This window comes from Pristis pectinata, chromosome 2 (assembly GCF_009764475.1).
Source record: "Pristis pectinata isolate sPriPec2 chromosome 2, sPriPec2.1.pri, whole genome shotgun sequence".
Taxonomy (NCBI): Eukaryota; Metazoa; Chordata; class Chondrichthyes; order Rhinopristiformes; family Pristidae; genus Pristis; species Pristis pectinata.
Genome location: NC_067406.1, coordinates 114,030,672 through 114,044,181, shown reverse-complemented (window position 1 = coordinate 114,044,181; position 13,510 = coordinate 114,030,672). Strand labels below are relative to the sequence as shown.

Genomic DNA, 13,510 nt, shown 5'->3' with positions numbered 1-13,510 from the left:
AGCCTTCAATGGTTTAAATAAAACTAAGTTGATATACTTGTTTGAATATTTATTGCTAAATCTTGTCAAATAGATGTTCTAAAGTGTAGTGAAAGTACAGGTCAAAACCTGAGGAAAAGTACAACTTTGGAGAAATACTTCTTTTGCTTATGCTAAGATGCAAAATTATGCTTATTGCCAAGAAATTTCTAATTGCAATTTACAATGCATACAGTCATTCCTTATTAGGATAAGTTTGACGGGCATCCCATAGACATGACTCTGAAGCTGTGGATGGGGCATCATGAAAGGAAGCTACAATCTTTGTTTTTATTTGTAGCAGAAGAATGCAACCAAGTATATTCCCTGTGGAACAATTGAAATGTTGTTAATCAAACACATACTTTCAGAGAAATCCTGCATGTGTGGGTTGTGAATGTTTTAATTTTTGTTACATTTGTCCCCTTAACTTCTCTATTCTTTCTTTGGCTTTTTTTTTGTCTAGGTTGTGGGGAAAAGCATGCATGTATGTGTCTGTCTCTGTTTGTGTGGCCAGAATGCATCTGTACATAGGAACATGTACATTACTGCCCTGATACCAGAGGTTTCTTAGTCTAAAGTGTGTTTGATCCACATTGTTATTTTCATAGTCCAGGATTTTATAGTTCTGTTTCTGCTGACCCACAGTATCTGCAGGTTTTTATGCTGATTTCTTGGATACGAATCTGAATCCTACATGAATTAACTCCCACAGATGAAGAGTCAGCTAAAATGTCTAATGATTGATCAAAGTTGTTCAATTAATGGTAATTAGTCTGTGAAACTTTGAAAGGCAGCTAGTAGATATAGTAGATCATCTGGAACAGGACTGGGAAATCCTCTCATTGTCAAACAATAGGTATTTCTTGAGAAGGCAGTGAGCCATTGCTTTGGAACCCTTATATAGAAATTTTTAAGGATTCCTGGCCTAGAAAGTCACTTGGTTGTACCAAGGTACCACAGCTAAACTTAACATGGATAGCAAGTTTCAACTTAGGCATTTGTTTTGACACCTAGCAGTTAATTTTTGCCAGGTTCCCTTTACGAACAACTGAGGTGTTGTCATTGTCACCTTCACATCCTTCAACTACATCTCAGATTCTTTAATTACCATCACATGGTATGTTCTGTGTGACCAGCAAGGTAGATTCCATCAGTGATGGTGACGAGGTGGGATTTAGTTGGGAGAGAGAAACATTTGGAATCCTCACTTTGATTCTGGACCCAATGAAGTCTCATGGCATCGGGCCAGTTTAGGCAAGGAAATCTACTTATCATCACGTACTGTCCTTTTTTGGAAGAAGCATTAGATACAAAATGTACTGTGCATCAGAGGACTTCAGTGTCTATCACCAAGAGACTCAGGGAAACCAAATAGAACTATTAGATGGAATCACCTGTGATTCTTCTTTGATAAGGGCAAAATACATGGTTTCGGTAAGAATCATAAAGATAAGCTAGTTGGTGACTCCAAAGAAATAGTATTAACAGACTGAGGACAAAAGAGTTGAATGGAGACTTCTTGTAGAAATAGGTAGACACACAAACAGAGAAGAAAGAAGTAAAAGTAAGACATGAGAAAAGTGGATATCAAGGGTGAGAATAGAATAAGTCCCAAATATATTGGAGGGAGGGAACAACTGAGTCATATGGAACAACTTCCGGCTTGTGTGGAAGATACAGATGTAGAAAGATATGGATGGGAAAAGGTAGCAGTGTACACGAGGAATTGTTAAGCAAAAAATACAAATGCCCAATGCATACATATGATTGGGAGGCAGCTATTACTGAGCACAGGGCTGTGATTGTTTTTGATTACTTACTTGCATAGAAGAAAATGTGAGTATTGGCCATGAGTCTTTGTTTATAAAGTATAAAAATAATTTTTTTCTGACAAATGAATATTTTGCTCCAGCTGAATTGCATGTGTGTCATTTATTTCTCAGTAGCTTGAAATGCAAGGGGAATTTTCTCTGCTCCAATTAAAGAAAAGTAATGCTAGCTTATATTCTTTGTAGTAATTGGCATTAAACATCCAAAGATGTCATCTTGGTGAAGCAAGGATTCACAATAGCAAATGATCATTAACCATTCAGTATGGGATAACACTACCATGGAAAAGTTGGAATGTTTAAAAGTAATGTCTGGGTTAGTAATAAAGCTCCAGCACAATCTCCTGGGATCACAAAATCAGAGACCGGGAATCTAATAAAAGTGAAAAACAGCCAGATACTGTTTTAATGTTTCCATGGATAATAACTGCACTAATTTTTGATTAGGTGAGGAAAGTAATTAGATTGCAGAGTCCAAAAACAATGGCAGCATAGCCGCATACTTAAAAATGATGAAAAATGTGACAAAAAGTATATAACACCACCCTCCCCCATCCCACCTTGATAATTTTCACTGCTGAAAAAATTAGACCTTTACAATATTCTATTTTTTGTTATTTTGGTTGTGTTTCCATTGAAATTTACAAAAAAAATTGTCTTGCAGTGGATCTATTTCATGCCAAATTGATTAAATGATGATTGCTCTTCGCAGATTAACATATCATAGTCATTGTTGTTCTGGTTGTTCTATTAATTTTTTTGCAATAATGCAGTCTGTTTCTTCTTGCCCTTTCCAAATTCACATGAGGGTTGCCTCTCATGGGATCTCAAACTGACTGGATGACAAAACAGTAAAATTATACTTGCAAGTTCAGATTCCAGATTGTTTGGGTATTCTCACATTCTCCATCCACATTAGGTGGGATAAAGCCCCCAATAAAATCATATTTTTGTTTGCATATAACTTTATTTTGTCTTAAAATAATCTCCCCACTGTGACATTGTGGACTGTAGCAACATTTTCCAATTTTCCTCTATAATTCAAATTTGTAGCCATTTCAAATTCTGATAAAAGGTCACTGATCTCAATCTTTGAATCTGATTCTCTCTTCTCAGATGCTGCCTGATCTGCTGAGTATTATTAGTATTCTCCATTTTATTTCAATTCTTACATAAGCTGACCTTATCAACTGACTTGCACATTGCAAATTCCCATAAAAATATCCTTGGAACTATTGACCTAATCAACAGTTTTATGGTACTTGTCATTTTGTTGCTATTGGATACTCCTTTCTTAGAAATAAAGACAAAACAGAAAAAAAACATACGTGTTACCATTTAAGTAGTAAAATGTCTAAAAGTAGTTTACAAAGTGTTAAACTTGAGTTGCTATGAAGCAAAAAATGAAGGGCGGTTGCTAAGTTAGCTGTTCAAGATGTGAGATTTTACAGAGGGTTAAAGCTGGGGACAGATGTTGAAGAAGAGTGATTTTGGGATGAGGATTTGGTGTGAGAGTTGGACTATAAATATCATTCAGAAGAATAGAAGGTAGGAATAGAAGAATGTTTGGATTGTTTGTAGAGCAGAAGAGAGTCAGAGAGACTGAATATTCTTAGGATCAAGAAGTTTGGAAACATGCATCTTGAGGGCAACACGGGGAAGAATTCAGACCTGAATAAATATTGAAATCCAAAAAATAGATGATCCAACAAGAAATGAAACCTTGTGAACAAGGTTAATTAACCTGGTAATTTCCAGAGGAAAAGCAAGCTAAAAAGGGGAATAAGAAGAAATAAGCACAACTTCCCAAAACACATGAAAAAGTTTAATTTGATGGAGCCTCCAGATAATCCTGTGTATCTTTCAGTAGTGATACATGTTCTCCACTAATCACCTAATCTAATGTTTTCTTGAAAGTGCTGTTTTTGCAGAGAAAAGTTTAGGTAACTGTTCTCTGACCACCATCACCACCCCACCCTGTTGCCCACAACCTCCTAACCACACAAGTAGGTTGAAACCAGTTCAAGTGATCACTGATAATACTACGCAATACCTGCCTTGTTTAAAAAAGAGATTATACATACCTTAGCCAGAAATGGGTCCAATTCTTGCTAGAAGACATTCTACAAATACCTGTGCACCATGCAAGCAAACTGCCTGTACCAGAGCTCTGCCATTCTCTGGGAAAAATGCCCTTCACCTGACGTGTATGAGAAAGCCAGTCTTGCAAGATTTAAAACAATGACATGGTGCCCCTGGTTCTCTCTAACCCATTTAATTGGAATTGATTATCAACTTGAATTATTACTGGCACTTTTGGCCCTACAGAACTGCTATCAAGATCAGGATGTCCTTGTATGTATGTGAGGACATGGATATCCTGAACTTGCTGACATTTGTTTAAAGCCATTTTGCCAACTACACTCTGAATCTAGTGGTGCAAATGTGCAGCAATTTCCCACCATTCATGGTGTGGAATGTGCATGAGAAATTTGTACCAAGTGGGATCTGGCATGGTGAGTTTACCAACATTGATTTCAATGGTCAGGGATGAATGCAAGAAAAAAAGGTATTGTACTGTTTTTACTTGTTCGAATTTATTTCAATGTTTGTTGAAATAGTTTTGTTTTTAAGCGTATTTAATTCTTTTAACCATTTTTTCAGGTGTTTTGAAAACTGGTGTTTTTAATAGTTTTGGAACTCTTTTGAATATTTCTGGATGCCAGGAACGTTTAAAAGTCATTAACAGCTGGCTAAGCCAGAGGCCTTAAAGTTAGCTGCCCTTGTTTTATTTTGAGCTATTTAGTGAGTGGGACTTGATCTGTTCACCTCCCCCCATCCCCCTGCCAACTTACTATATGATGGCATTTAGCACCGAATACCCTCTACTATGCATAGCCATGCTGGTGAGAATCTGACTGATTTCTTTAGCGCTGTCAGTAGAAAATGGACGAGCTAAATGGATTCTTTTTTTTATGGGTCAGTAGTGAGTGTAAGTAATGAGCTGCTGACTGGAAATTCTGTAACACCTTCAGAAATTTTGGGTCCATATTTCTGTAAGGTGTAATGACTCAGAATTTTTAAGTCCATCAAATTGCTTTAAATGGAAAATTGGTCTGTCCACTGTCTGAGTCCTAAATAGCAGCCATCAAGTGACAAGATAAAAGCTGAAGCTGTAGCGAGGTCATGGTCAATGACGAAAAACTATGCACTCTCTTGTAAATGGTACTATAAATACACCCTAACACTCTATTCACTTTGGCCTTGCTTCACTGTTTTGTTCATTAACCTTAAGATATCTGTGTGCTAGAGCTCCATCTACCTTAATACTTTTCCCTGAAGGTTGTATGTAGCTTCATCACTCACCCTGTTCATCTGTGCATGGCACTGCATTTAAACTGGATTATTCACAAACATAATGTTAAGCATGGCTCAGTTAGTAATACTCTTCTGAGTCCAATGGTTTCAAACCCCACACTCATTAATAGAGGATAAACAAATCTAGACTGATGCTCCAGTGCAGTGTTGCACTTACAGAGGTGCTGATTTTTGGATGAGGTGTTAAGCCATGTCACTATCTGTACAAAATACTTAATTGGTTGGGTCACATTGATGGCAGGAGAAACAGAGATGGGATTTCAGGTATATGACCTTTCATAAGAAATTATACATCAGAAATCACACATATTTTAATTGCAGAGAAGATGGAGGAGTGGAGTGAACTATATGACTTTCTGTGATAGGATGAAGACCAATAGGCAGGGTGACACAAAGGGTGTGGTGCTGGCTGAGAGCTGTGTTAAACATAGATGAGCTGTCTTAATTAGAGCTTTTCAAGATGGGTTTTCATAGAGTGGACAGAAAAATATTATTCCCTCTGGTGACTGGCTCACTAACTATCAGTCAAACATTCAAAATTATTGGCAAACAATCTAGAAGAGAGGTGAATTTGTTTTCTCAAAGTCGGCATGGGTGGCATAGCCTATTAATGGGATGTTTTGAGGAGATAACAAGGAAGATCAATAATGGTGGTACATTTGATCTAGTAAAAGATCATGGAAACCAAGGGAAAGTAAGACTAGATTCAAAATTGGCTCATTGGGATACCCTCAGAGGGTAATTGTCATCAGAAGTGTTATAATTGGAAGACAGGTCTGAAGAATGTTGGCTATGAGGAGAATTTGTTAAGATTGGTGTGATTTCCATAGAACAATAGATATTCAGGGGGATTTAACTGAGGTCTGAGATGCCAAGATCGGGAAAGCAGGAAGAAGCTATTTTACTTGGAGGGCTCAATGACTAGGGAATGCAGATTTTATTAATTGGAAGAAGATTTAGAATGCAGTTGAGGAAATGGTTTACACAAAAAGTGATACTGGTGTCTAGAACTCACTGCATTAAAGGATGGTAAAGATTGAAACCCTCATCGCATTTAAAAATATCTGGATGAACACCTGAAGAGCTGTAACCTACAGAACTACAGACCAGGAGCTGGGAAGTGAGATTAACCTAAACAAAAACACTTTCATGGCCAGCAAGGACAAGATGGACTATGGCCTCCTTTCTGTGCCATAAATTCCTTTGATTCCAATTATCTGGATCTTGAACACTACCTGTAGGGATGGTAGAAGGTGATTTTATAAATATTTCTAAAAAGGGAGTTGAAGGATATTTGAGAATAAAGACTACAACAAAGGTGTAATTTGGGTCTTTCATAGAACCAGCGTAAACACCCGGAATCAAAAGGTCCTCTTCTATGCTTCTAGCCAAAGAAAATAGCAATATTTGACTAAAACTGTCTGTTTAAACCACTATATAAACAACAAAACTGGCCATTCATCTTGCTGGTGTTCTTGAAATTTAGAATGGCCCAAGATGGCAGCTATGTTTGCTTGTTTATATCACTGCACTCTATTGCATAATTTATTTTGTGCAATGTATCAGGAATATGATAAAATGATGCATAAATGAAGGTATTTGTTTTAATTATATAAGAACAATGTTGGAAGTATTTGTGGAGGCTCATCTATTGCTTTGCTTCGGGTGAATTTAGCTTGTTTGCACTTAATATTACATTGTAACAAAATTGACACATTATTTTTGCTTAATGTACATTGGTCCCACATTATTGATGTTTTGTACGTCATATTGTAATCAATTGTTTGCAATGAGCAAACATTGAAAATTAAGTACTGAAATTGTACCTCAAATTTTGATGATTTAGCATCAAAAGTAGTTTACAATTTTAGTAAGTCAATAATTATTTGTTTGAGGTAAAATATTGCATTGTTTGTATGTTGGATTAGTTCAAAAACATTTGTAACAAAGCAGTTGTCAGGAGTGATATGAATGTCCAGTGAACCTTCAAATAAAACATGAAAGAGGGCGAATTATCAAATAGATAAAAATATATTTATGTTTGCACTCTGTCAGGGTTCTTATAGACATGGAACCTGATAGAGGGCCAGAATGATTTAGACAAGTTTGCTTAAAAGATTCATAACATATGCTTGCTGGAAAGAATTGAGTTATCTCTGCTCTGGAGAGTAAGTTATTGTAGCAGTAGCTGACAGAGATGAAGATAACTGAAGGAAATTCAATTACCTTTTAGTGTTTTCTTTCTAATGGGATTCTTAATGTGAAAGAGATCCTCCGTTGATGCTCCTGTGTTGCTCTGTGTGATTTTCCTTGATACTTTACTTTGATGGAAAGAATCGAACCCTCCTTTATAGTGCTTCATTAACAATGAAATATGTTTGTTGTTATTAAGTGTTGTGTTTGATTAGAAAATCCTGAAGTGGCACCATATCAGTCCATTCCAGACACATTTCCATGATACAGTTGGTCCCCTTTAACTCCTTTTTTTTAGAAGACATCATTTTCTTTTTGCTTGTAGTAAGTATTTTAATTAAATTTTAACTAGATTGAAACATAAGTTCATAGTTTTAAGGTAGGAGGCATAGCACTACTGTGAGAATCATATTGTTGGATTTAAACAATGGTTTTTGTTCATGGATTTAAAATGAATTTATAATTAAAATTGAAGATTGGGTTTAAATTCCACAAATTGAAAATGATCTATGTTAGTTATGTGCTTGAATCTTAACTTGGAAAGGGGATATTAGAACTTCAAAAATGCAAAAAATAGCTGGTGTGCTATCATTCCAGCTTACTGAGCACTACAAGTGCATAATGTGAGAATCCTTGGCAAATGCACGTTTTTTTACTTGAATTTGCATTTATGGAGTGCCTTTCACAGGGTTTTCCAACCCACTTGAACGTGGCAGTTGATTTGTACACAGGTCCTACAAACAGCAGTGATTCTATAACCCGTTTTAGTGATGTTGGTTAAGGGATAAATATTAGCCAGGACACTAGACGTGTTCCCCTTTCCTTCTGTGATAAAGCCTTTATATTATTGGTTCAAGCACCTGGCAATTTTGCAGTTGAATGCACGCTACATGAATAGTATCACTTAGATCCACCCAAGAGCAATCAGTGTCTTGGATTTAACATTTCATCTGGAAGGTTCCTCATTATTGCACTGCACTGTCACATAGATTAAATACATGGATCTCTAGAATGGAAATCTGGAATGTTGACTCAAGTGAAGTAGTATCATTGAGTTAAAATTGTGATGAAAGGAAACCAAGCCCAGCTTAATAGATGGAGGATTAACTGGTCAAACAGCAAACTGATATCTGAAGTAGCTCAACAGAGACACAAAAGAATTTGGGAATAAATGGTTCTTTTCTCAGATGGGCAAATTGTACAGTGGGGTGCCAGAAAGATTCACTCATATTTCTGTTCTTTACAATCTATATTAATGACTCACCTGAAAAGACAAGAATGTAGCTTAACCAAGTTTGCTGGAGGTACAAAGCTGGGTGGGAAAATGAGCTATGAGAGAAAGTAAGGCATCTAAAGGGATAAGAACAGGTTTTGAGAGGGGGTAGGAAGGTGGCAAATGAATTATAAAGTGAGAAGATGCAAGGAGTGAGAAAAAAGTGGTGATACTTGGGGATATAGAGATGGTGCGAAAGACATTTAGGACTGAGATCAGGATACATCTTTTCACTCAGAAGCTTGGAAGTTTGAATTCTATACACCACAGGACTATGGATGCTCAGTCATTGAGTACATCAAGTAAATTTTTGTGCACTAAAGAAATCAAGGCATGTGAGGATGGCAAAAAAATGGAGAGGATCAGATGATGTGACTGAGCTGCTGATTAAGCCTGAGCTGCCATAAGGCTACTCTTGTTTACTGAAGTGCAGGGTAGTCCCTACCTTTCAGTTAGGTACAGGCTAGTTACATACCTCATGGGTGAAATCAAAACCTGGATTCCTTGCATTAGCCAAATGGTTTAGACAAAAGTAGGTTAAATGAGGTATTAACATTAAAAAGCAGCAAACAATCTTCTGGAGGAACTTAGCGGGTTGAGCAGCATCTGTGGGAAAGAAAAGGAATTGTCGACATTTGGGATTCCATTAACATTAATGAGATGAAAGAAAATACATGAAATAAAAAGAGCGCAGAAGAGAGTAAAAGACACTGAAAGTCATCTGTTGGTCCACAAGGGGAAGCAATGGGTTTTATACTTAAGAAATAAAAGGATAGTTATTGTAAAACGGAGATCATTTTTATTTGGGAATGAGAAAGCACTGAAGATACTGTATCTGTTTTACAAACAAAATTAGAATTGGGACTTTGGAACAACCACTTCTAGAAATAAATATTCAAAAAGAAACAAAGAATAAAAAGGATAATGGAATTAAATATAGAGAATGATGACAGCTGAATGATGTGTATCTAGGGATGAGCTTGGAAAGGCAATAATTTTCCAAAATCTTTAGTGTTGTACCAAAATTAAATTGTATTAAAAACTCAGAGGTCACAGATGTTATATCGCTTACATCGCTAAACAGAGGAGAGAAGAGTGTGTGTTAGTCTTGCGTTGGTATGGGTAACTTCTACAGAAATCAATATAAATTGGTTAATCATAAATGATTCATTTCGATTTGTATAGAGCAGATTATGGTTATTTGAATTTTTATCAAAAAAGCCACAGATGTAATGTTTGCTTTAAAAATGGATTCTTGGTGACTAGTGGTAAACTTCCAAATTAGAGATTCATTGTGAAAATTCAAGAACATTGAGCCCAGTACTGGAGCAATAATATTCTGCAGATGAGACCGGGATGTACTTTGCATCTTACTTAGGGCTTTATGCCGGAGAACACTGCCTTATTGTCAGTGACCCCATTCAATAGTATGGGTTCGCTGATCCTAGCTGCTTTTATTTTACTTTATTTTAATTATTTTTGTATTTTACTGTATTTTAATTAATTTTAATTCATTTTGTTTTAACTTTTCAATCATTTAAATCTGTTTGAATAATTCTTTAAAGTCTCTATCAGAATCATTTAAAAATAGTTAAAAAGCCTTTGACAGCTGGTCAGTGACTGTTGAGATGATGCAGAGTATTAGAATTTGACTCCTGAGACCTTTCACTGTTCTGAGCCCCTCTGCCTCCACATGTGCCCAATCAGCTTGCCCAGCCTTCTGTAATTGGAAATCAAATGCCAGTGCAGCAGGCTGGGTCCGGGATAATCCAAGCCATGGTGTTGTACGGAATGTGGTTAGGTGGCTAGACAGAAGCCTGGTGGTGAAAGAAATGGGGTAACTTGCTTATCTCTTTCAAGTAGATCATGTTAGGTTGGATAGTCTCTTTTTCATTCTTTGTTTCTAAGCTTGAGGCTATCTGTACAGCTGCTTTCTCTGCTTTCTTCCACTACCAGGCTTCCCTCATGCGCTGTGCTGAATTTATATCTTTCTCCAATTTTCCTCCAATCTTCCCTCAAGACATCTCCAGGTTCCTCGCCATGAGACTTGCATCCTGCTACTTTGACCCTGTACCACTAAATTACTGATCACCCAGGTGTCCATCCTTCGTAACAGTTTTAATGATTCTTTCTCCTTCTTACTATCCCAGTCACTCTTAAAGTAGTTTTTATCACCTTTTTCTCAAAAATTGTCTTAACCTTCTGTCCTTGCTAATTGCCATCCCTTTTCCAGTTGGCTCTTCAGCTCTAGAACTGGACTTTTCTTTCCCAAAACTTATTGAATCTCTTCAATCATGTATTATAAATGGTATTTTCTTTTACAGTGGTATGCTATATTTCCTTAATTGCCCCCACCCCCCCAAAACCCTGTGGAGACTTCATTATGGACACTGTTAACCTCTGAAGCATTTCCTCTATTGCTTAGCTCAGTGAGTCTATGCTTGCTTGCTTGTTCAATTGTACTGTAGTTTGAGTAATTCAGACAATGATTTCTCCCTCCAGAATTACACTTGGAATTGTACAAATATCTGTACTGACATCTTTTGTCCTCATCCATTTCCATTCCCTTAATTGGCATCATTACAATTCACGTCTTTGATATACATCTTGTACACTTGTAACATGATATCCCCTCTTGTGCTCAATGCCCATTTGATGAAGGCAAGCGCCCATTACACCTTTTGCACCATCTTGTCACCATTTTAATTATTTTAATTATTTTTGTATTTTAATGTGTTTTAATTAAATTTAATTTGTTTTGTTTTAACTTTTCAATCATTTAAATCTGTTTACACCTTTTTCACCATTTAAAAATGCCTAAGATCGCTTAGGCATTTTAAAATAGCAGATAATTTTGTGTAAACTGATACAATAGTTTGGCATTATCATGCAAGCAGATATTAAAGGAGACAAATTACACTGCTGCACTTAAAAGTAATGGCATTCATGGCCTGGCTGTCAAACTCATGATAATAAAATGGAATTGCAAAGAGCAATGATTTTATTGGATCTAATGGGAAGGTGTAGCTACAATATTTAACTATTTACAGTTTGTATGAGTGAAATGGCAATGTGCATGGTTATTCCAGGAAGTTGAGATGTGGCATTTAATTCTGTATGTTTCTTGCACTATATGTTGGTTCATGGATACTCTCTTACTATGGTCTAATTATTCAAGAATCTTTTGTTATGGTTTTTACAAATTATACTCGGTGAAAAGAGAGCTTTGTATTTCTGTATCATGGTGGTATGTATCAGAAAAATCTCAGCACTTTGCATGCATGAAAACAATTTTACATTCAGGAATTCTTACGTTGGCACACAAGATTTTCAGATTACTTAATATACTTATGCTTTGTCAGTTCAATTATGAGAACTCTTTTCATATGGTACATTGGAATCCTTACTTTCATCAGAATAACTGCATGTATCCCCTGATTTCCAAACATTCTGTTTATAAATCTTTGCTATAATGCAGTTGACTTCAGGGTATGTGCCCTTGATTGAAGAAGCTTTTTTTGTATAATATCAGCAACAACTAGCAATTGGCATCTGAGGCAACTGAAATCTCAGTCGAGTGGGTAGTGATCTTTGTTGACGCAGCTGTGTGGCTATTTAAACAGACCACTGATGCAAATTATTTTTTAAAAAGAAATCACAGTCTATTGACATAATTGACTGTTGATGCAATTGACTATTGGAAATATACCTCTATTCACTCAGATTTGCAGCAGCCTCCTAAAGCCAAACAAGTGTTATTCGCTGTTTCTTTATCACTTTAGTGTAAACATGCAAATTAGAAGCAGGAGCAAGCCACTCGGTCCTTGAGCTTGCTCCACCATTAAACATCGTGGCTGATCTTATTGTAATGTAAACTTTGTATTTCTCTCTGCCAGTGGTAACTTTCCACTGCCTTGCTTATCAAGAATCTATCTACTTTTGCTCCCCCCAGCCCCCCCCCACCCCCGCCACACCGCCCTTTGAAGAAGAAAGTTTCAGAGATTTACAACACTGAGAGAAATAATTCATCTCTCTTTTATCTTGAATGGGCAATCCTTTATTTTTAAACAGATACCCTTTTTCTAGATTCTCTACGAGAAGAAACAGCCTCTCCATATGCACCCTCAGGATCTTGCATGTTTCAATCAAGTCTCCTTTCACTTCTTGAAACTCGTATTAATGTTTTAATGCAGAGTCTTTGCATTCAAACTGATGGGAACTGCTTTTTCAATTTATGAGTTTCCATAACATAACCTTTTGCTGGAGCTTAATTCATTTGTAAGTTGATGAATACCTGTATTCTATTCAAACGGTTTCCTTAAGACACTTTTTAAGAAAAGTAATCATGCACAAAGTGGATGCAAAGTGAAAGAAAGAAGTACTAGCTGGGGTGACCAGAACCTTGGTCATTGAAATGTTTATGTAACAAGGGTATTAGAGAGACAGCGGGTGTCTTAGTGAGGAGCGCCAGAGCTCGGACATGAGACGTTAAAACCAAAGTGCCTGATTCAATGTAATGCTGCTCTGAATGAGGTTATATGGCCAGAGAAAGTTACAAAGAATTGGTCTGATAACCCCATTTTGGGATCTAAACAGAATGAGAATTTTGAATTAAAAGAACTGAGTTGGACATTTGCACTGAAATTGAAGCAGAGGATGTTTCTTCTTGTAGAGAATCTAGAAAAATGGTATTTGTTTAAAAATAAGGGATTGCCCATTCAAGATAAAAGTGAAATGAATTATTTCTCTCAGTGTTGTAAATCTCTGAAACTTTCTTCTTCAAAGGGCGGGGTGGGGGGGCTGGAGGGAGCAAAGT

At 36.6% G+C, this 13,510-nt stretch overlaps 1 protein-coding gene across 1 annotated transcript in view; it reads left to right on the top strand.

Moving 5' to 3' along the window:
* The window catches only part of lrba (LPS responsive beige-like anchor protein), a 626,133-nt gene that overhangs the window by 241,222 nt on the left and 371,401 nt on the right, over nt 1-13,510 (top strand). The window lies entirely within an intron of this gene.